Source organism: Phalacrocorax aristotelis, chromosome 9, assembly GCF_949628215.1.
Source record: "Phalacrocorax aristotelis chromosome 9, bGulAri2.1, whole genome shotgun sequence".
Lineage (NCBI taxonomy): Eukaryota > Metazoa > Chordata > Aves > Suliformes > Phalacrocoracidae > Phalacrocorax > Phalacrocorax aristotelis.
The window spans coordinates 37,867,830-37,889,110 of record NC_134284.1 but is presented as its reverse complement, the minus strand read 5'-3'; the positions used below and the strand labels follow the sequence as shown (position 1 = coordinate 37,889,110).

The 21,281-nt window shown below is 49.4% G+C and overlaps 1 long non-coding RNA gene across 2 annotated transcripts in view; it reads right to left on the bottom strand.

The window, feature by feature from the left end:
• LOC142062246 (uncharacterized) overlaps nt 1-21,281 on the bottom strand; it is a 60,941-nt gene that overhangs the window by 16,597 nt on the left and 23,063 nt on the right. Inside the window, exon 2 of one of the 2 annotated variants that reach the window (XR_012662410.1) lies at nt 17,174-17,480. The exons of the other annotated variant lie outside the window; for it this stretch is intronic. This is a non-coding gene — a long non-coding RNA (uncharacterized LOC142062246). The remainder of the gene's footprint in view (nt 1-17,173; nt 17,481-21,281) is intronic. 2 annotated transcript variants of the gene reach the window in all.

Genomic DNA, 21,281 nt, shown 5'->3' with positions numbered 1-21,281 from the left:
TGGGATGTAGCGATGCCCACTGCCAAACGGCAAGGAGCAGAGGCTGCAATGTGCTGAGTAAATCACTTGCAATTAATCCTGCGACCAGCTTCAACTCCAAAGCTTGTTCATATCCATCATGGTCTAGTTATCAGAGAGGAAAAAGCAAAACTTACAAAAATATATTCCAATTAAGTGCTCGTAGCTCAATGAGGTTTCAGCTCATATTTTAGTTCTACTGAACTGTGAAAGCACCGGTGGAAACCTTTTGAAGTAGTCAATGATTATTTTAACAATTCAACTTATTTTCAAATGATTTATCCAGGAAAATAGCAATACCTAACTTCCCTGAATTCACTGAACCAATGTGTTATGATATGTCATATAATTAAACTAGTCATTAAGATTTTTACTTCGGATAGAAAAATCAAATCTCTGAGGCACCTGACCTTTTGGGTACTTCAGCCTTTCACACTTCAGTTACCCAGTTGTCTTAAAATTGTCTATTAGTCACTGCCTGACTTTGTGGGCTTTCTGAACGGTTTTTTGAACAGCAAATTTAATGTTAAATAATTCTAATAGTTTCACTTCTTAGTTTTAGTAGCAGAGTCCTGAGAAATAACCCAGCCATAATTCTCCTGTAGGTGGGCCCTCCCATTTTAATTAATTCCTCACTGGTAGAAGTACGGCAGATACGACGTTTTCTTTTTGTTTTCAATAAATAGTTGTGCTTAAGGGAGCCTGTGAGAGGATCGGTAGATCCTTCCAAACCATTACCACCATGTTAGGTTCAGATAGATATGAATATACATCTCAAAAAGAGGGGGCTTCACAAATTGCATTTGCAGATATGCCAGAGTCTTCCGGTGACCTTTATTTTTGCCTTACGCAGCGGAAGGGTACATCCCACCTGATATGCATCAGAAAGGGTGAAAACCTTCCCGGTCTCTGCCACATCCTTGCAAAGCACTTCATTAATAACAGCAGCATCAGTATCGAGGTAAGTGGTGGGCATGGACAGTATGAACCAAACTACGAGAATTACAGCAAACGATGGCACGATCAGCTCCAGGGCTGCCTGGACACAGCACAGGAATAAACACACATCCATCGGGCACAGCTTGTTTTCCCATGGGATCTGTGTCGGGCATACTAGTTTATATTAAAAAATAGTTCAGGTTTTTGGCTTGATTCTTGATTAGGCGGCAGAGCCACGGTGAGACTAAAACCCTACACCTCGAGGCATTCATTTTCAGCACGCTCAAGGGCCATTTCTAACGAACTGTGACACTTTTTCAGCTTAAAAACACCCAGCAGGAAAGCCCTCGGCAACTTTCGGCACTGAAAATGGCTCGTGCCCACGCCAGCACGGGCAGGGGGACCCCGGGGGTGAGTGTTGCTTGGCTCACCAGTTGTACTGGGAGATTTTAGAGCAGTGTTGTAAGACCACCGTGCTACAGCCAGGGAGCAAACTGAGTCTGCACAGCCTTTTTTGAGCCAGTGAGAGGAAAACACCTTCCGATTCTCAATATTACTCTGGTGCAACCAATATAAACTATATATTGGTTCTAACTGGTGTCTCGAGGTGGGTGCTGGTCTCACGTAATATTTCATGGTTTCTCGCTGTGATTACCCACACCCAATCATCTACTTCAGAAGGTGAGGCGGGAGCAGAGAAATAAATAAGATGCTAGGCATGGAGTTTTGTTCACAGCGTTGGGAACACGCGTCCGCCCTCAGTGCAATTAGCTGGAGAGCAGGCGCTCTTCCCCAGGCCAGCGGCGTATGAAATCCGTGGTTAGGGATTATCTGAACGGACGGCTGATTGATTTTTGGTTTTCCGCACTGTTGCATAGTGACTGATCTAAATCTTGCCTTTTTATTAACCTGTCTCCCCAGCGCCTGCCTAACGAAGCAGAGGGAGCGGAGCGAGCGCGGCAAACAAAAGGCTCAGTCACTCAAAGCCGAGCAGCTCCGGAGGCGCTGGGAAAGGTCAGCACGTCTGAGGCTGCGCTCGCTGCCAGCGCCGGCTGCAATTAGAGGCGAGAACGAGGAGCGCTCTGCTGCACCGGCTGCCTTCGCAAGCTCATTATTTCCTGGGATCCTGGTGTCAGGCCACCTGACAAGTATGGATTTAGGTGCCATTATTAGATTATATTCAAATTGTCCCGGGCTGATAACAGCTACCGTTTGTTGTGATGGCTGGAAAGATTCATGTTCCTGCTAGCTGACTGCTCTTGACAAAATCGTCTGTGGGAACTTATCGGAGGAAAATACTGTAATAATTATATGGTTTCCACTTGATTTTAAAAAGGGAAGTTAAAAAGAAAACCCAAAACTTAGAGCATCGCTGACTCTTACGGACATGATTTATATATGTATCTAGCTTTAGTACATCACTATGTGCCTGGAAGTACTCAAAAGGAAAAAAAAGGTCAAGAAAAGTTATATGCAGAACCATTTGAGTTTGATTTTTAAAAGAGTAAATGGATCTTCTTGCGGCAGGCATGAACTACCTGAATAAAAAAAGTGGGGCGAGATGATATTCCAGTTGAAAGTTCACAGTCAAAAGTGCTGGATCAAATAACAAGATTTTCTTCTGAAATCTCGGAATTCTTCAGTCTGACATGCAGAAAGGAAAGGAAACTAATTAACCACAGGACAGGTACGAATCATCAGCGAGAGGCGTCCTTAACGCAGAAAAAGCCAAAGGTAGGGCAGGATAGGCAAGATTTTTTCCTAGCAAGAAAAGCTTGGCTATTAACTACTAATAGTTCAAGGTATTAATGTCATTTCAAAGGACGTGGCTCCCGCTTTCTCTAGCGTATGGCGTGCCTTTATCATCCACGTGGGTTTAGATTTTGCGTTTGAATTCTTGTGAAGCACAGTCCTCATACAACCACGTTCCCCAGAAGCCAAAGGCAAGTGGAGAACAGCTAGAGAGCTTTGCAGACGTCTTCCTCTGCAGAGGTCGGAGAGAGGACCCCGCATCTTATATCAAGCATTTGCACACAGTGGCCAAAGATGAGGCATTTCCAGTGGTGGAGAGAGAAATACGATGTATGAAAGGGAGAAGTGGTTGGCCTCCAGGGAAGGTAGGAGATGAGTTTAGTTATAGGGAATCTGGAAGTGGTTGCAGTTAAGGTGAACCCCGCTGAGCCCGCAGCCCCACCTGAAGCAGCCCGCACCCAAGGCAGGGCACCCTGGCAGGGCGAAGGGGGCTGCCCTGGAGGCACCACCACGGCGGGAGCCGGCCTCTGCCGAGCCCTGCCCTCGCAGGAGAGCGGGGAAGGTTTGTATCAGCTGCCTGTAAGAGTTCTCAGTCTTTGTGGCGGAGCAGGACGGAAGGTGCTACAGTGCTGGGAGGTCCCTGCTCCCTGCAGCAGGCTGGTGATGAGCTCCGGTGGATTTATCGACCTGAAGGACAGTGACTGCCATTTGGGGTACGGGCAGATGACTTGCAGGGGGATAAAAGCTTGAGGAGAAGGTGGTCAACTATAAAATCTGAAAGACGAGAAATTTCAGGGTCTAATTACCATATCTGAATGAGGAACGCAGAAGAATTAAGAGCCAAACTTTCTTCTTTTCACTATTCTAACTATATTTTGCCAAGGGCTTATACTTAGTGAAACATCTTTCCATCAGAGGGAAGAACAGGAATATGAATATTAACATCACCAGCAGGTGCACATTACTTTTGCAGAAGACATAAAGATGAAAGAAAGAAATGCAGTTGGTAGCATTGAAGATAAAGGCAAACAAGAGTCAGACCCTACATTTTTATCAGGCAGATTTCATTGAGCTACAAAATTCAAAATGCTTCAAAGAACTAAGGAATAGCTGCCGCAGCGCACGGCCGGTCCCTGATAAGGCGCCTACTTCCTTCTCCCCCACCCCAGCTCAGGGCTGTCCAGTGACAGCGCTCCGGAGGGGAGGGACGGGGCACAGGAAAGCTCTTGTTCCCAAATCAAATATGCGACGCACAAGCTGAGAGTGCAAACAGTACCTGTCGGGAGGCAGGGCTACCCGCCCTGAATTTTATAATATCATCAGAATGAATCCCCCAAAAACATTGGCGTTAACATCGTTCTTTCTCTGGGTTCATCTGGCCACCATGGAAGATGTTTTAATCCTTCTGGTAATTTTCATGTTTATCAATCTCAGCTGTACGTCTTAGCACATAACCTAGGCTCCCTAACGCACGGCTAGGAATATGCATTCCCAATTTCACCTTTTCTGTGTAACTCCACATTTTCCTGTCCCAGTCCCTTGCCGTGCTCTTTGTAGCAAAGCGGGAAATAGAGCCAAGCGCTGAACTGACGTCGTTAGCATAATCTTGAAGTTACAGGGCCATTATTCTGGTTACTAAAACAGCTAATATGTAGTAGTTTACTCTGATCATAAAACACAATCTGAAATGAAAAATAAGAGGTAATATATAACATGACGGTCATTTCTTCATGGAAAATTCCTGATGGATGAAGGCCTTTGCCTATTTTATCCTCATTTTGCTTTTCAGACTTAATACTCCACCTTCCTTTTCCTAAGGAATTGATTTCAGTAAGACATTTGCAACATCAAGCGTTATACACGCTTAATTCTGCCAGGCCCCTCTGATATCCGCTGGGAGCAAGCCCCTTCACTTCTGATTTAGCAAAGGCTTGTGGATATTTTCTTCCCATAAGCTTCTGCTTCAAGGCCTGGGAGACCTCAGCGTGAGCCCATCCATTGCTGTATACAACAGTTTGGTTTTGCCTTACTAGAAAGAAATAAGTAATTTTGCAATACTCAGATTTGGCCTTGGGGGAAAGAGAGGTTGGGTGTATGAAACATGTGGAAAGAAGGTTTTCTGGAGGGTGGGCCGGTTAAATTATTACCCTGTAACAGGGCAGAAAGCTGGAGGAACTGGCCGGGCGCTGTCAGTCACCGCAGGCGGTGGTGAGGACAGCGGGGCAGGAGGGAGCCAGGCCCGTCCCGTGGGCACACTGGGAGGGATGGAGACGTCCTCCCCAGGGGCAGGCGGGGGATTTCTTTCTGCTTTCTAAGTGTCCACACAACCACGTGCAGGACAGGCCCCAAGAGCTCCAGGTGGAGCCTCTACAAGGCGGGGAAGGCTCCCACAGCACTGAGATCATCTGAACTGGGCGAGAGCTGCAGATGCTCCGGGCAGGTGCGGCCGCCAAGCGGCGCAGCCAAGGCGCGAGCCGAGCCCTCGCCAGCTTCCTCCTTCACACACGTCTGTCCCGTTCCTGTATCTCCGGCTGCTTGTGCTTGTAAGAGCATCCCATACGCTAATAAAACCTGTCAGTATAGCTGGCTGAGCGCTTCTCCACTTGCCCTTCCATCAAAACCATCTCCCTTCACCACAACAAAGTCTTGCTTTGTTTTGTGATGAACTTTTACCGAATCGGTGCTTATTTATCGATCAGAATCCTACCCAGACCGACCCAGATCCCAGATCCTGTTTGCGTTTCGCCTCAAACACGTATCAGCTTAATCAAGTTTTTCTGAGGAAGTTGTACAAAATCACCCTAATGTGGGCCCAGCTGTACTAACTTTTATCTAATAAATTACTGCCCTTTCACTTCTTTATTTCCTTATAAAAACAAACAGAATACCCCGATTCCATTTTGATATTTATGCTCATATAAAGAAAAAAAATCACAAGGCGTCACGTATGCTGTTGTCCCCATCGGGGCAGGATTAAACGCTAGCAATCTATTAGCTCTCACAAAAACATACTTTTAAAAGGTTTTACCGCAAGTCTGTGCTACTTAGGCAAAGGCATTTGATGGAGCTTGTCTGCCAAAAACAAGTCTTTGCAGGGCTATGAGAAATGCCCCATTTCATATATGTTAAACAGTGTCCCTGTGAGATAACTGGGTTGTTTCACAGGAGACAATCGCCGAACACTACAACAGATTTTCTACTACTGCAGTTTGACCGCGTCACACAGCTAAAGCAAAAACATGATCAAAAAGCTCTTTGAATCTAGCAAAAATTAGAGTTGTTATAAATATAGGTATAAGCAGCAGGGGGGCAACGTGTGCAGTCCGGAATTACATGGTGCATCCAAGAGCGCTGTGCTTTTTCATGATATGAGCTGTTGACAGCGATTAACAACCCTACGGAGATCCATCACACACACAAGAAGCTTTTCATGAGAGCTGCCCATGAACAGAAAGCTGTAGGGACTGAAACAACCACAGATCACTTTCTCTGTTAGGATGCAACTAGTTGCTCTTTTGATGGCTTTTGATGTGCAGAAAAATACTACAGCGGTAATTTAAATGCTTATTTGTGGCTCGATTTGCAAAGACGCCGTTCCCTTTGAAGAAGGGTGAGGAGCAGCGGGGCAGGTGGGTGGGCGCGGGCTGTGCCAGCAGCGGGAGGCTCAGCCGGGAAGCGCTCGCCAGGACCGGGACGGCAGCGGGGACCACGGGCGTGCTGGGACCCCCAGGCGTGCTGGGACCCCCCGCGGCAGCAGGTGCATATCCTGCAACCTGCTGGAAGGGGTTGTCCACCCCACCAGCTTCCAGCATCTGCCCTCGACAGCGCCAGCACTTCTGCGCCGTGGTGTTATGGCCACGGTGCCTCCTCCTTCGCCAGGCAGGCACGCACTGGATGCGGCAGGTTTTGTTCCATTTAAGAGCTCTTACATCATGAGTGCCACCTTTTAGAGGTAAAATGAAGATGGGAAGATAAAGGTCTGAACATATAAAAAAGGTCATTCTATTAAAGGTGCTTTCAGAGAGTACAGGTCCCCTTGAAGGACTCACAGGCTATAGGAAGAAACTCAGGATTGCCAGGACACCTAAAGAGGACGCCTGAACATTTTCCTTCTCTCCTGCTTCCCTTTTTCCTTCTTGCAATTTACTTTTCCCTCATTCTTTCTCCGCACGTGGTGCCACCCACTTTTCATCCTTCTAATCTCCAGTTTTCCTTTGTTCTGAAGCAAATAAATCTCCTTCACATACTTATCACACAAAAATTGGTTGGGAAATGCCATGGGAAGCCTAGCGCAACTACGCACGTACAAGTGTGCGTGGACACACGGACGCGTGCGATGGACATCAGCAGGTATGACGGAGGAGCTGCCGCCCCACGGGCAGGGGGCCGGTTCCGCGGTGCTCGCTCAGCAGGGACGAGGAAAGCTGCGGGTTACACGCACCGGTGGCCAGAGGCATCTGCCACACCAGCGCTGCCCCGGGCTGCAGTGCTGTCGGCAGCCCTGTCCGAGCCTGGGGAGCGATGCCGGCAGCCACACCGGCAGGAGCGTGTCCGGCCCACGGTCACCCTCCGCTGCGGGATGGAGGGCTGCGGGGAATGGGGAGGAGAGGCGCTGGGGCATCCCGCGCCGTGCCCCAGGCTGAGCCGCGGTGCATGCACCAGCCCCGTCCAGGTCACACCTTGCTAGACCAGACCTTTTCTGCCTGGCCCCAGGCACTTGTCCTTCATCCCTTCCTCGTTTCATCATAACTCATCACTTTTTGCCAGCAATAAAATAGCAGAACCATAGGATCATTAAGGTTGGAAAAGACCTCTAGGATCATAAAATCCAACCCCCAGCCCAACACCCCCACGTCTTCTAAACCATGTCCTCAGGTGCCATGTCTACATGTTTTTTGAACATTTTTTGAAGCAGGACCAACTGGCACAGCCTCCCCTGCTGCCGTGGCGCTGCCGCCTGCTTCGCACCCGCTGCGGACGTGGGCAACACGCAGCACACCAAGAAATACAGCGTCGTGCTGGAAAACCACCGGCCACAGCTGGGAGTTGGTTTTTCGTAGGGTAGGAGAAAGCCTCGGCCCATCATCCTGCATGAAAGAAATATTCCCATCGCCTTCCTCCCGAGAGAAACAAGGGCCGGGGCTGGCGTCAGCAGATCCCTTCTTCTGCCTTCTGAAAAAGACGCAAGGCAGCCGCGCTGCCGCTGCTCGTTTGTGAGGTGCCTGTACACACACCACGCACACACAGGTATTACATACAAGAACACTATACACGCACATTTTCTTCCAGCAAACACTGTCTGAACAGCCAGCAGCTCTCAGTTCAGCCAATAAAGCACTTTCAACCCCCTGTACTACTTGGGCTTATGACACGTTGGGATCTGACAGTCAAAATTTTACCTTGCGTTGTTAAAAAACACTTAATTTCTAGCAAAGAGCTGCTGGTAACAAACGGACAGGCTGGGCTAGTTTGCGGTGAGCTGTTCTCATCAGGTTGCAGCTTTGCCTCTGCTCTCTTCTGTCGCTCCAAGCTACACCCAGCTGAGTACACACAGGTTGGTGCTCCAAAATCACCAGGTTTAATCAAATGGAGGAATTCTAACCTAGCTGAGGGCATGGACAGGTTTAACCACTGTTTTATTTTCTTCCTTCTTTTTTTTGCTTTCCCAAGCTGCATCAGGGAAGAGCCAAGGACAGAAAGGAGAGAGAAGCTGCAGAGATAAGAATTATTTCTTTTTGCTGATAAAACTTCTCCCATCGTTGCTGCAAAAGGCAAGGGGCCAGTGACACTCCTCGTTACTTCCAGACAACAACGCAGCATCCAGACAGCTTCATCTGGGTGCGGGGCAATGCTGGGAAAGGTATCGCCGCGTACGGGCAGCGCAGCGGCGTTCCTGAAACCGCGAGCTGGGTGCCATGCACCTCTAACTCCCCTCCGGGGTGTTAGAGCCTCCCTCCTGGCGCACGCGGAGCGTCACTGTAGTGCCCATGCGGCGCCACAAAAGGCTTTCTCAGGCCCCGATGAAGAGCCTGCGCAGTGCAGGACCGTGCTTTTTCGTACCTTGAAAGCGTACTTTCAGGACCAACTACACCCTTACCTTCATTTCACCCTGCTTCCCTGCCTCACGTGCCCGAGACTGCACGTGATGCTAAACCAGGAATGAAGCAGTCACTTCTTCAAAGCATTTACGGACATCCCAAAGGGTTTCCAGCACTGGGATGCTCTTCAATGGTGTATAATATTCATAGGAAATAGTGTGTGGGGGGGGTTATCAGCAAAAAACCTGTGAGCCCTCTGGTTGTTTTCCAGCCCACCTGCCTGAGCTGTTGCATCCTCCCGAGCACTGATAAAGACGCTGAGAAATGCAAAGCCATCAGGGCACAGTTAGTCCTTCTGCTTTTGTCAGCTGAAGGTATTTGCTTCCCCGTGAGATAGAGGCGATGCAAAGGGAGCTGCAAGCTTGAGTATTTCTGAGGGAAAGGATCTCCAGATTCTGCATTATATATATTTTTCCTTTAAAATGTCTCAAAAAGGTCATGCTAATGATGTTTGCTATTGAGTAATAAATGTTAACACTTCTCCTCTCGCTGGATAGTGCTGAAGACTGGAGAAGTGTCTGTTTGTGTTCCAGTTAGGGAAAGGGCGCTAAATCAAGCGAGGTGCAACATGCGCTATTTAAGAACAGTGACATTTACTGTTACTTTACTGTGAGATGCAAATATTTTTTTTTCCTAATGACTATTTTCTGAAACCTGTGATAGGGAAATGCAGTTTCATGCTTTCTGATAGCCACCTTTTTTGTCTTTAATAAACCCCCAAGCCACAAGCACCCCTACCCCTCACTCGCCGTCCCCGGCATCGATGCTCAGTCAGAGGCAGGTGGCTTCAGAACAGTTAATGGAAGCAAAAAGCCCCATGAAAAAGACTAAACTATTAGTAAAGTACTTAAGGTTTTTTTTTTTCTTAATACAGGTAAGATTGCAAGGAGGGACAATTAAACTAAACCCCATAACTCCTTGGATTCAGGCCCCTGGATCGTTAATACCGAGCGTTAACGAGAGCGTGCCGGCCTGGGGCGGGAAGGGGGGGTGCCAAGCTCGGGGTGCCGGCTCCTTAAGCAGCAAGCCACTGCTGCTGGGGCAGCAGCACCCAGCCGCCATGGGGCAGGTGCATCCTTAACCTATTTCCTGTCAAATTACACTAAGCTGTGTGATGTTTGTCCATTGGAGATACTTCAAGCTGGAAACGGGGACTGGCATTATGTGAAGAGGTAAATTAAGTCGCCTTCAATGCTGATGCTGGGTTTTTCACTGGGGGTGCCAGGCAGGGCACCACTGCCCCCCAGACCTGGGGAAAGCCGGGGCCAGCCTGGGCGGGGATGAAGGGAGCAAATCCTGGGTCTCGTTAGCCGCTTTGTTACTAACTACAGGTCGCAATAAACTTCTAAACAAGGAAAATATTCCTGGTTGAGCACATTTCCTGGGAAACCACAAGCTTTGGCTCCCAGGCCGTGCTTCGGGAGCACTAACCGTGCTGCAGACGGGGTACTGCAGGCGGGCACTCACCGCTGCCCTCTGCAATATGCTCAAGCCATTTCATTAATGCTAATGTGCTGTATCACGCTTGCTAAGCCTGGCTGCACAACGTCCAGCTTTATCCCAGGAAAAGGTCACACTCAGACGAGTTCTACGTGACAACACAAAGGAGCTGCAACTCGTCTTTTTGCTGCAAAAGCCCTGGTATTGTGGTGCCTGGGGAGTGGCTGGATCACCTGAAGGCAAGCGGAGATGAAGCTCTGCTGGAGGTGACTGCTTCCCACAGGGGAGAAGGCATGAAAAGGAAGATAGAAAAGGTAGCCTGTTGAAAAATGATGACGAAGAGAGTAATCTCAGGATGCATTCAAGTGATCTCGGAGGACCAGAGGAAAATGCAATTAGGAGATGGCAGTTTCTTAAAGGAGTGATATTGATGGCATAAACACACGCTCCTCCAGCACGAAGGAAGGACAGGGTAGCACCTGCCCGAACCACGGGTGATTCACAGGCACGAGGTGGAACCAGTTCCTGCTTTCTCTGTGCTTCGACTGGTGCTAAGGGCAGGCACTGAAGAAAATGGCATGAGCATACAGGGGAAAAAATCAGGAGAGCCAAGGCACTTGGAGGTAAACCCACCCAGGGCAATCGGACTACCGAGGAAGCGTTCTGTGAACGGACCTACGGAAGCAGGAGAGCAAACAGAAAGGTGGCAAATAAACAGGGAGAAAAGCTTATGGCAAATAACATTGAAAAACCACTGTTTAATAATTTTTGTTACCGTTTCCTTCACTCTTCAGTAACAGGACAATTGCAATCAGCCGCGTAACGCGATTAGTGTCATTGACTCAAGGGTAATAGCTCAGAAAAGAGCAGGTTGGAAAAGTTAATGTTTCAGAGGAGCTGAGCCTGCCGATATTTTCTTGAAGTTCTTAGAGGATTGGAGCAATTTCAGAACTGCCTGCTGCTAGCGCTGGGGAGTTTTGGAGGAAGAATGAGACTGGGAGACTTACCAAGGGCAAACTGTCGCGTATCTTCCACTTCCTATGCAAAGCCTCTCGCGTAGCTTCTGTTGCCAGGAGCAAATAATCAAGCCACGTTTTGCAAATCCCCAGAAGATTCTGAGAGATAAGTAACAAGAATGATTTTGTCCAGAACGGCTCACGGCAACCCCACTGTTCCCCTCTCTCCGACGGTGGATGCCGTGCCCCTGGGGACGGGGGAACTGGCTGGGGATGGAGGGGAGCAGCAGATCTCACAGAACTTGGTTTAATGAGTTGGTTAATGCTCCCTCCCATGGCAAGAAAAGCTGAGAAACACGCTCTTGATAAGCCACGTAAAAGCTGGATGGGTTACAGTCACCCAGAAAGCAGATCAGAAAGGCTCAGCAGCAGGAACGGGAAGACTGAGCTGGTGGGGTCCCGTGGGGGTTCCCGCAGCCTGGTGTGACTCAACATCAGCAAAGGCCTGGCTGATGAGAGGCGGAATATGTTTATCCCATTTGCAGGTGACTCCTAACTGGAAAGGGACGTGGGCATGCTAGGAAACAAGATTAGACTTCAAGGCGGTTCTACCATATTAGAGAATTTAAACAAAAATCAGGATGAAATCCAATAAGCAATAATCCTGCCCAGGTGAAGAAGTAGCTAGGTAGAGGTTTACAGAGAAAGGTCTTGGGGCTACGTGCAATTACAAGCTGAGACAACAGCGTCATTCTGGTACGCACAAGGCAAACAGCGGTGGGGTGCACAACCAACAGCAAGCCCTGTAAGATGCACGATTTCTTTTCTTACGCCACGTTTCTAAAGAAGATGTTGTTCAAATGAGAACCACAGATGAACGGGCACACAAAAAAACCTGAAAGGCCAAATGAAGTGGCGTTATCGAATCAGAGAGAGAGAACAGAGGGGAACCGAGCCGATCGTCTTCACATACATAATAAACTCCGGGAAGAAAACCCAAGCACAGGCTGCCCAGAGGGGGTTTGGAGTCATTGAAACCCATCCGGACGCGATCCTGGGCCGCCTGCTCAGGGGGGCCCTGCTGGAGCAGGGGCTGGGCGAGGTGACCTCCAGGGCTGCCTACCCCCTCCGTGGTTCTGCAAAGCAAACTGACCCTGGGGTCAGCCGTAAGTGAGACAAAGGATACCAGAAAATACTGCAGCAAGGTAAACCTAGGTTAAATACTACGACAAAGCCATATAAGAAACGGAAGACTGAAGCACTGAAATAGATTTTTTTTTGAGAACTTATGGAAGTTCCTTTAACTTTTTCTCCCCCAAGAACAAGTAAGAAAAGCACCTGTCAGAAAAAAAGAGATGCAGTTTTTCAGGCCTTTTGTTGGGCAAATGGACCAGATGATCTGCGAGAACTCAGCCTTATTTTCTTAGATTAGATTTTAGAGCTCCTTGGGTTCAAGAAGTAATAATGCAACTCAAGCAGGCAAAGGGTGAGAAACAGGCAGAGAAGATGGGCAGAAAAATAAATGAACAAATAACCAGTCTGAAATCTCCTGCCATTTAATGTCACATTCTTAGCTAACGCTCTCTAGCAGAGATGTGCTGTAATATACCAACAAAGGAAGCGAAATACATTTACAGCCTGACAATGAAATTCATGGCAGGGAAGAGGGACTGGAAGGCACGTATGTTCCATAACCATCTACTGAGCTTTCCCAAACCAGCTAGCAATGAAACAGCACATGCAAAAAAGAAAAGACCACGCTAAAGAAAAATCTCCAAAGACCCCTGATTTGGCAATGTCACGTACTTTACATTAACAGCAGTTAGTTCAATCACAAAACGCAGCAACTCTTTACAGGAAAGAATACCTGTTTCATTAAAACCCCCCAGCTGAGGTTCCTTGCTGGGGTACAGCTGCAGTGCTGCTGTATTTCCTAGTTGTTCACAGGTTGGTGCTCAGCTCCCAGGGCTGCAGCCGGTGCTGTGGCTCCACATATAGGTGATGTGCAGACTCACCCCTCCCCACTAACAATTAGCACCTTCGAAATTAAATCAATGCCAGGTGGTAAAACTTATTACTGCGTGCTGAGATAAGGAAGGGAGGTTTCACTGTCAGCTCTGTTACTGCCCTGGCAACTGTTTTGAGACTTGGGTTCATTTGCCCTATACACAAACCCCCAACCAACCTGCAGCCGTCAATAAAACACCAGGGATTTGGAACAACCCATTATATGTTGCAACGGAAACGCTTCCAAAAAAATCTGATCTCAAAAACAATTAAACCCAGCCCTATCTTCCTTTTTTGTCCTCAGAAGTTTATCAGTTTCTCCATACCGTTATTTATAAAAACAGCTTTACTTCTCTACATGACAGGAAACTTGAGAATATGGTATCTGTAAAATATTTTGGTTTTTGTAACAGAAAGCCATTAGCAGGCCAAGAACGGCAATATTAACAACTTGCGGGATTAAAAGCAGATCTAGCTGAAAAAATGCTTAATTAAATGCTTCTTTGACAGAAAATCTGCTTTTCCCGCATGCAGGAGTTTTAATAGGAAGGTAGATCTTTCCACAGCATTATTTCTTCCCTGGGGGAAAGCTCTGTAAATTGTCATGGGCTTTATTTTGGGGTGCTTTACTGCTACTTCTGCCCAGGTGCGGTCTGGGCTGGGTACTTGGGGTGTTCTTTCGCTGCCTCCTCCTGCAGGGGCACCAGGGTAGGTGTGTGCATACCTGGGATGGCACGGGATGGGACGGGACAGGGTGGGATGGGACGGGATGGGGGAGGATGGGACAGGGGTAGGTTAAGATGGGATGGGACAGGATGGGGATGGGATGAGATGGAACGGGATGGGATGAGATGGGATGGGACAGGGATAGGATGAGATGGGACGGGATGGGAATGAGATGGGACAGGGATAGGATGAGATGGGATGGGACAGGGATAGGATGAGATGGGACGGGATGGGGATGGGATGGGACAGGGATAGGATGAGATGGGACGGGATGGGAATGAGATGGGACAGGGATAGGATGAGATGGGATGGGACAGGGATAGGATGAGATGAGATGGGACGGGATGGGGATGGGATGAGATGGGACAGGATGGTAGCCACAGCTCTGCCTGGTGTGCTACGACTGCAGGATGTGCCCAACGATGGAGAACATCCCCAGGGCACTGCTGGGGGTGACACCACCAGGGCAGCCCAGGGGCGACACCACCAGGGCAGCCCAGGGGCTAACACAGAACACTCGGATATTTGGGAGCTCTGCCAGAACTTTCCAGCCCATGAAAAGTTTCACTCACTTTGCCATGTTGCACTTGGCCCGAGCTGGGGTTTTCTCTCACAGCCTCAAATCTCCTGCAGTACCAACCTGGCTGGATTGAACTGGCTGCAGCTAAAAGCTGTGTTACCTTCTCATGTGCAGCAAGGGCCTTTTGCGAGCACTAATTTTTCATGTTCAGGGGAACCGTGATGGCAGGGCGCAGAGATTAAGCCCCCTGTGCTCTTTCCCCAGCATGTGCCCGTTGGCTATCGCACAAGTGATAAACGGGTGACTTAGTTACAGGAAGAATAGTTGCAGAAATAAACCGTCCCTAGTCTATCATCCCACCCTGAACAGATGTACCCTATACATTAAACATAGGATAATATATGGACAGAGAGTAATTTCACAACCGTAATTCAATCAGAGGAACGTTGTAACGTAATAAATTGGATGAATGATGGCCCTCTGCATAATATATTTCATTACTTCTGTCTGCTTTACAACATATGAATACCTGTTTAATGGTTTCATGGAACTTAAATTATGCTGTCAAACAGAACGACGGCACACGTGTGAAACATGGCCTTTCCGAGCCGCCCGTGCTCCTGGGCGCAGCCCGCTGTGATGCTCTGGGGCAGAGCCAAAGGCTGCGCACCAGCCAGGTCGCTCTCCAGCTGCCGCAAAGGGCCTCGGTCCCCTCGGCTCTTCTTAAAGGGTCTCCTGCCCCGCTGCCCCCCGGCCTGGTGCCCTCACGCGCCTCTCTCGGGGTCACCCGGGGCACCCAGCCCTGCTTCTCTTCAGCTGCCTCGACGTGCAAGCTGACCAACCCCAGTATTTGCATGCAGCTTGCCCTGCTACAATTCCGTTTTGCAACACTAGCTTTTTCCCAACATTTAATTATTTTCCTCTTCTGGTCCCTCCGTCTTTTCTCAGATTGTATTTTACTCATATTTTCTTTTCTATTTGTTTCCCTCCTTGTGGCTTCCCTTATTCTGCATGACTCTACGGAGTTATTCTGGAACTGCTGATCTGAGATACACTTGAGTACAGTTTAAAAACCATAAATGTCCCCCTTGCTGCATGTCACTACGTCGTCAGAATACGCAAAATGTTTGCACGGCAGAAGTTAGAGATTCCTGTTGCAACCCTGTCGCAAGTCTTGAAAATATTTTTCTTTTTAATATTTTCAGCTGATAAATTCTGAGGATTTTCATTCCTGGAAGGAAGCTGATATCCAGGCTCACTAGCATTCACAGTCTGGACCTGAGAGAGAAGGTCAGGAGTCTTTTAAATAACCATTCTTTCCATTTGAAAATGAGAATTCATTGAATCAAAAGTGTTAGTGAGTACGGATTATTTCAGCAAAGTGTTGTTTGTTTGTTTGTTTGGTTTTTTTTAATGGAAAAAGTGCTCTGAAGTTTGAAATTACCATTTTGACCCTATAAGAGCAAAAGTTCCATGTTCATTAGTTTGGAAGGCAAGCATAAGGACAGAGTCACAGTGACCTACTTCTGATGCCACTGTGAGAGCTGATATTCGCACTCCAGGCTCTCCACAGTAAGCCTTGCAAATCTGTGCCCTGTCCAGACGTGTGGTTTTCTGTAATCGCAATTTTGTGTCTATTCCACTGTGATGCACCAACTAAAGCCACAGGAAAACGGGGGTTTGCATCAGCAGAAAATTCTTGTATTTTGTATTCATTTGCATGCCAGCCCAAGAGACCAAAGCATAAGAAAACAAACTTTTTGCAATGCCAAATGTTCAAGGAAATGTTATCTGGAAGCACCAAAATGTCTGGGGGGGGTGGTTCCAGCTGGAAGCGCGCGGGCAGGCTGCGGTGACCGCGGTCAGCTGCTGCCCCTGCCACCGAAATGCAGGTGCTCAGGGCACAGGGCTCCTCGTGCCGTCACCAGAAATGAAAAGGGAACGTTTTCCTAACAAACAGACGCACTATCACCAGCGAGGATCACGGCGAGCCCCTAAGAAGGGCTTGGGCTCAGAAATTCATGCTCTAAAACCGATGGCGTGGAAATAGCCCAGTCAGCAAGCGAAGGGGATGCTTAGCTCATCCCATCTCATGGCTTAATATCCCTTAATTCACCAGGGGGAGGAAAACGGCCGGAACGAGGGGAGAAGCATCCCCTCCACGATGGGCGCTGCCTCCTCCCTGGATTTCCAGGACAGCTTTGGGTTCCTCTTGCCCTGATCCCAGGCGCCCGCCCGGATGCCCGGGGGGACCTACCCTGCATCCTCCCGCTGGATTTGGTGGAGGATCAAATCTCAAGCGTGGGCGAGAGCGGGCCCCCACCTCCTCCCCTCCCCTCTATACCTGCCCCTTCCACCGCTCGCTTTCAGAGCTGTGTTTCACCAACCCTTCACCTGGTTAAAACTTCAGCTGGTTTAACCTTCCTGGCAGGTTTCCCATCTGCCAGAGTGAGATTAGCCACAGCCCGAGGAGCCTCCCTCTGCTCACGCTGGAGACTCCTCAGCTGTTTTAATGAAAAGCTATCACTTACTTTGTTGGGTGGGTTCCTTTTGGGTATTTTTTTTTTTGCAGGTTAGTGACCTCAATCAGCTCACAGCAGGCTCCGACAAGCACCGGAGCCGGCAGGAGCTGAACAGCAAGAGTGCGTGGTTAAAAGGTGGGGGAGAAAGGGAAAAGGGAAACCTCTTCTTTCAGGGGTGGCAAGTAACCAGGTTACCTTGAACACCTGTAAAACCGTGCCCTGAGCCGGCGGCGGCTGTGCCTGACATCCCTGATGTGCGGCTGTGGCAAAGCAGGCAGCTGGAAGCGTTGGGCAGGCAGGTGCTGGCCGGCATCGCCAGGCTTCAGGGGCTCGGGCCACCCGCTGTTCCCTTGGAGGGGAACCAGCCAGGAGCAGAGCACTGGGTTTTCTGCTGAGCTAATTTTTCCTTTTGCCTTTTGTGTGTTTGTTTTCTTTTGTCTTCAGTAAAGGAGGGCTGGGTCCTCAAACCAGCTTCTGTACAACTCAAAGAGCTTTTCGTCTCCTAAAAGACAAATAAAGCAGCAAAGAAATAATGCCATTTGAATTACTTTTATTTACGAAAGCCTTCGCTTTAAAGGGAAAGTGAATGAGAAATCACACTTGAGATTGTTTTGAACTTTCTCCATCTTCCAAAAACTCTTTAAAAGGTAGTGGTGGTTCCTGGGGTGGTAGGAAGGAAAGCTGCGTTTCTGCTCCTCTACCTCAAACTTTCTTCACGCATCGGAAGTCGGGTGGTGACGGCATCACGTCAGCATTGCCGATGGAAGGAGGAGAGAAGATAAGCTGACGAAAAAGCCATGCTTCTGCAAGGAAGGGAGCGTATTTTGGGCAAACTGCCACTGCTGTAGACGTGCCGACGGGTGGTTTCCAGCTGCGGAGAGCCGGGAGCCAGGCTGCCCGCCGTGCCGAAGGGGAGAGGAAGGAAAACTTCCTGGCTTTACAGGGCAAGAGCAATGAATGAAATGAATCATTAAAGGGAGAGCTCGGGTCTCTGTGCTACAGCCATAGCAACAGGGCTGTTAAAGGGAAAAGCTGAAGACAATAACGCACTTATAGTCAGTCGGGAGATCTTCCCACCTGGTTATCTCCCTGGGATTTGCAGACTGGGTTCCTTGCATTCCAGTTTTCCTGTATGATTAATACTACAGGGGTGGGGAGAGGAAAGGGGATAGGACAGGGAATTTGGTGGATACAAAGTTCTCTGAATTTCTACTGATTTGGAAAAGCTATTAAATATAGCTTTTTGGTAAAATGTATTTAGATGAAAACAAACATCAGTGGCTTTTCTCAAATAAACTACCAATAAAATCCAGCCAACAGTAAAAATATCTACATATTCTAGTCCTATTTAACTTCAGCTGAACAGTTTTATATCTTCTTTTAACACTTTCTGATGACTCTTGTATGTGACCCTGGGCTGGGAACCTGCAGCATCCCCGAAGAGATCTAACGGTGACCCCATATTGTCAGATCGCAGCCAGCTCTCTTTTCAAGAAATGTGAATATGTGGGATCTGATCAGTAATTGCAGGTGGGTGTCAGCTGGGCTGGGATGTCCCGGGTTTTTATTTCTTTAACCCCACTAGTCAGTTTACCAAGAGCAAGCTTAGGAATTTAAGAAGGGCAGGGAACTGCTGGAGCAAGGCCAGCGCAGAGCTGCCAAGGGGATCAGGGGCTGGAGCATCTCCCTTGGGAGGAAAGGCTGAGAGACCTGGGCATGTTCAGCCTGGAGAAGAGAAGGCTGAGGGGGGATCTCATCAATGCCTATAAATACCTGAGGGGTGGGTGTTAGGAGGACGGGGCCGGGCTCTTTTCAGCGGTGCCCAGCGCCAGGCCAAGGGGCCACGGGCACAAGCTGGAACACGGGAAGTTCCCCCTGAACGTGAGGACAAACCCCTTCCCTGTGCGGGTGCCAGAGCAGGGGCACAGGCTGCCCAGAGAGGCTGTGGGGTCCCTTCCCTGGAGACATTCACCCCCCGCCTGGACGCGGCCCTGTGCCCCTGCTCTGGGGGTGCCTGCTCACGCAGGGGGTGGGATGGGATGAGCTCCAGAGGGCCCTTCCAGCCCCCGCCAGTCTGGGATTCTACAATTGCCACAGAGAAACCATCATTTCCAGTAGAAAAAATCATGTTGGACAAAATGATCTCTGGACTGAGGACTGTCCCCAAACATGAGGGCTTTCACAGCTGTATTAGTGCCGAAAGGGCAGCTGGTTGGAAAACTGTAGTTAACGGAGGGACCATGGACGTCCTACACGTGCTGGGCTGCAGCAGATGACAGAGACTGCGTCAAACCTCGACCCTTCCCGAGACGTGTCCTTATTGCTCCTCTCGGCGGACACACGCCCACAGGCAGCTGCCCAGGGCTGCTCCCGAGCTCAGGGGGTCCATCAGGACCCCTGGGAGGTTCATCCCCCTCCCCGACACGATTCCCCAGGTGCCCCAGGGGAACGCAGCACCCAATGTGCCGGGACCTGCATCCCTAACAAACTGCGCACCCGCACCTTCCTTCCTTCCCATCTCGCCAGGCTGTGGAAAAGGCAGCTTCACCGCTCTAATTTATATTTCCTTAACTTGCAGAGTTATTTTTCCCCACTAGCAGTGAGCAGAGCTAGGAAAAGGAAATCTGCTTCCAACAGCCTCCGTTTGGATAAAAGCCTTTCTTGTTTTCCCTCCCTTGTTCCACAGTATCACCCCCCCAGCCATACCCCACCCCCCCCCATGCTAACCAGGTTATATTCACACACTGGGACTTGGCGTAATTTGCGTTAGCTGAAATGGAAGAGCTGCATTTAGCACCATATTTTCAATCAATTCACATGAAAGCCAGAGACCAGACAAGAGTGAAGGAGAAATTAACTGTAGAATAGGGGCTTTTTAATCTGCAGAGGTTGAGTACAAAGCAGGAGAAGGGCATGCTGAAATCCTTTTACAAAGGAATGACAGTGTTTGCTCTGTTCTTCCAAGCCCTCTGTGGTAAACTCTAAAAGTAGCACACCAGCAAAAGGGAGAGAGATTAATGGGTATTGTTTCTTACAAATGGGTAATCAGGAAGGAAATAACTCAGGCCTAGTAGCTAAATTTAATTTAAGGATATACAAATCTATGCTTAATGATGCACTGGCAAATATATTGCACGATTAAATAAGAGATCTGATGTCAGGAAAGAAATCTTTACTGACTCAAGCAATAGAAAAAGCACTGGTGGAGGAAGAAATCTGTCCTTGTGTGGTTTTGCTACAGTGCCAGGTGCGTGGTGCGGAGCCCCTCAGCGACGAGCCCCCCGGTCTTGGGCTGTGCCGGGCAGAGGGCAGGGCGCTGCAGCCCTGAGACCCGTGCATGTCCTCCGGTCTAAGGGTTTGCCTCTCTAACTCACACCTCTGAGGGAAAAGATGGATTCAGACTCAGAGGACATTGATAAATACATTGGCTCAAGCTTGCCGCCGAAACCTGGAGGAAAAGCCATTAAAAAATATCCGGCACGCGGATGAGAGCGAGCGTCTGCCCTGGCAGCAAGCCTGTGCCTAAAACACGGCCGTGCCGGGGGGGCGGCAAAGGGGAACCGTCCGTGCCTCTGGGAGGAAACCTCAGCAGCACAACAGCATCCCGTGCCTGTGCAAGCCCCCGCAGTGCCTGCCCCGCAGGGAGTGGGATACCACGCGGGTGGCCGGGGTCCCTGACCCCCGTCCCAGCAAGAGAGGGACTGGCATTCCCGGCACTGGCTCTCACGAGCCCACTCGCATCTCGGGAAGGAGTACCACGGAGCAGATTTGGGTGCTTTCAACGAATAACAGACCTTTTCAGTGCAAACATCTACCTAATGATTCTTTAAACCACTCCCCGCCCTGGCCTGAGCGCTGTGCTGGAAGAAGGAGAGCTGCTTGTTTCAGTGAGTGGAGGGAAAGGCTGTTTTCAAAGCACTGAAGGGTGCTGGGGGAGGAAGCGCCTCGCAGGACCCATGCAGATATCTGAGTATTTTGACTGATCTGTGTAAAAAGGAGAAAACAGCTCGTTGAAACCAGCAGGAGCCAGGGCGAGGGACGGTGTGTTTGGGGAGGTAACTGGCATTAGCAGAGCTGCAGGGGCAAATTCAGCACATCCTTTGTTTGAGCTTTTCCCGGTGCTGTTAGTACGCCAGCTCTGCGAACACTGAACTCCCCGACAGGCGCGGAGAGGAATTCCTGCCCTCTCCTGAGCGCCCGCAGACAGGCGCAGGGCTGCGGGTGCTCAGGCTGCCCGGCGCAGCCCAGGCGGGTGCTGAGGCGGGATGTGGATGCTGGTCCCGGTGCTCGGATTTAGCATCCA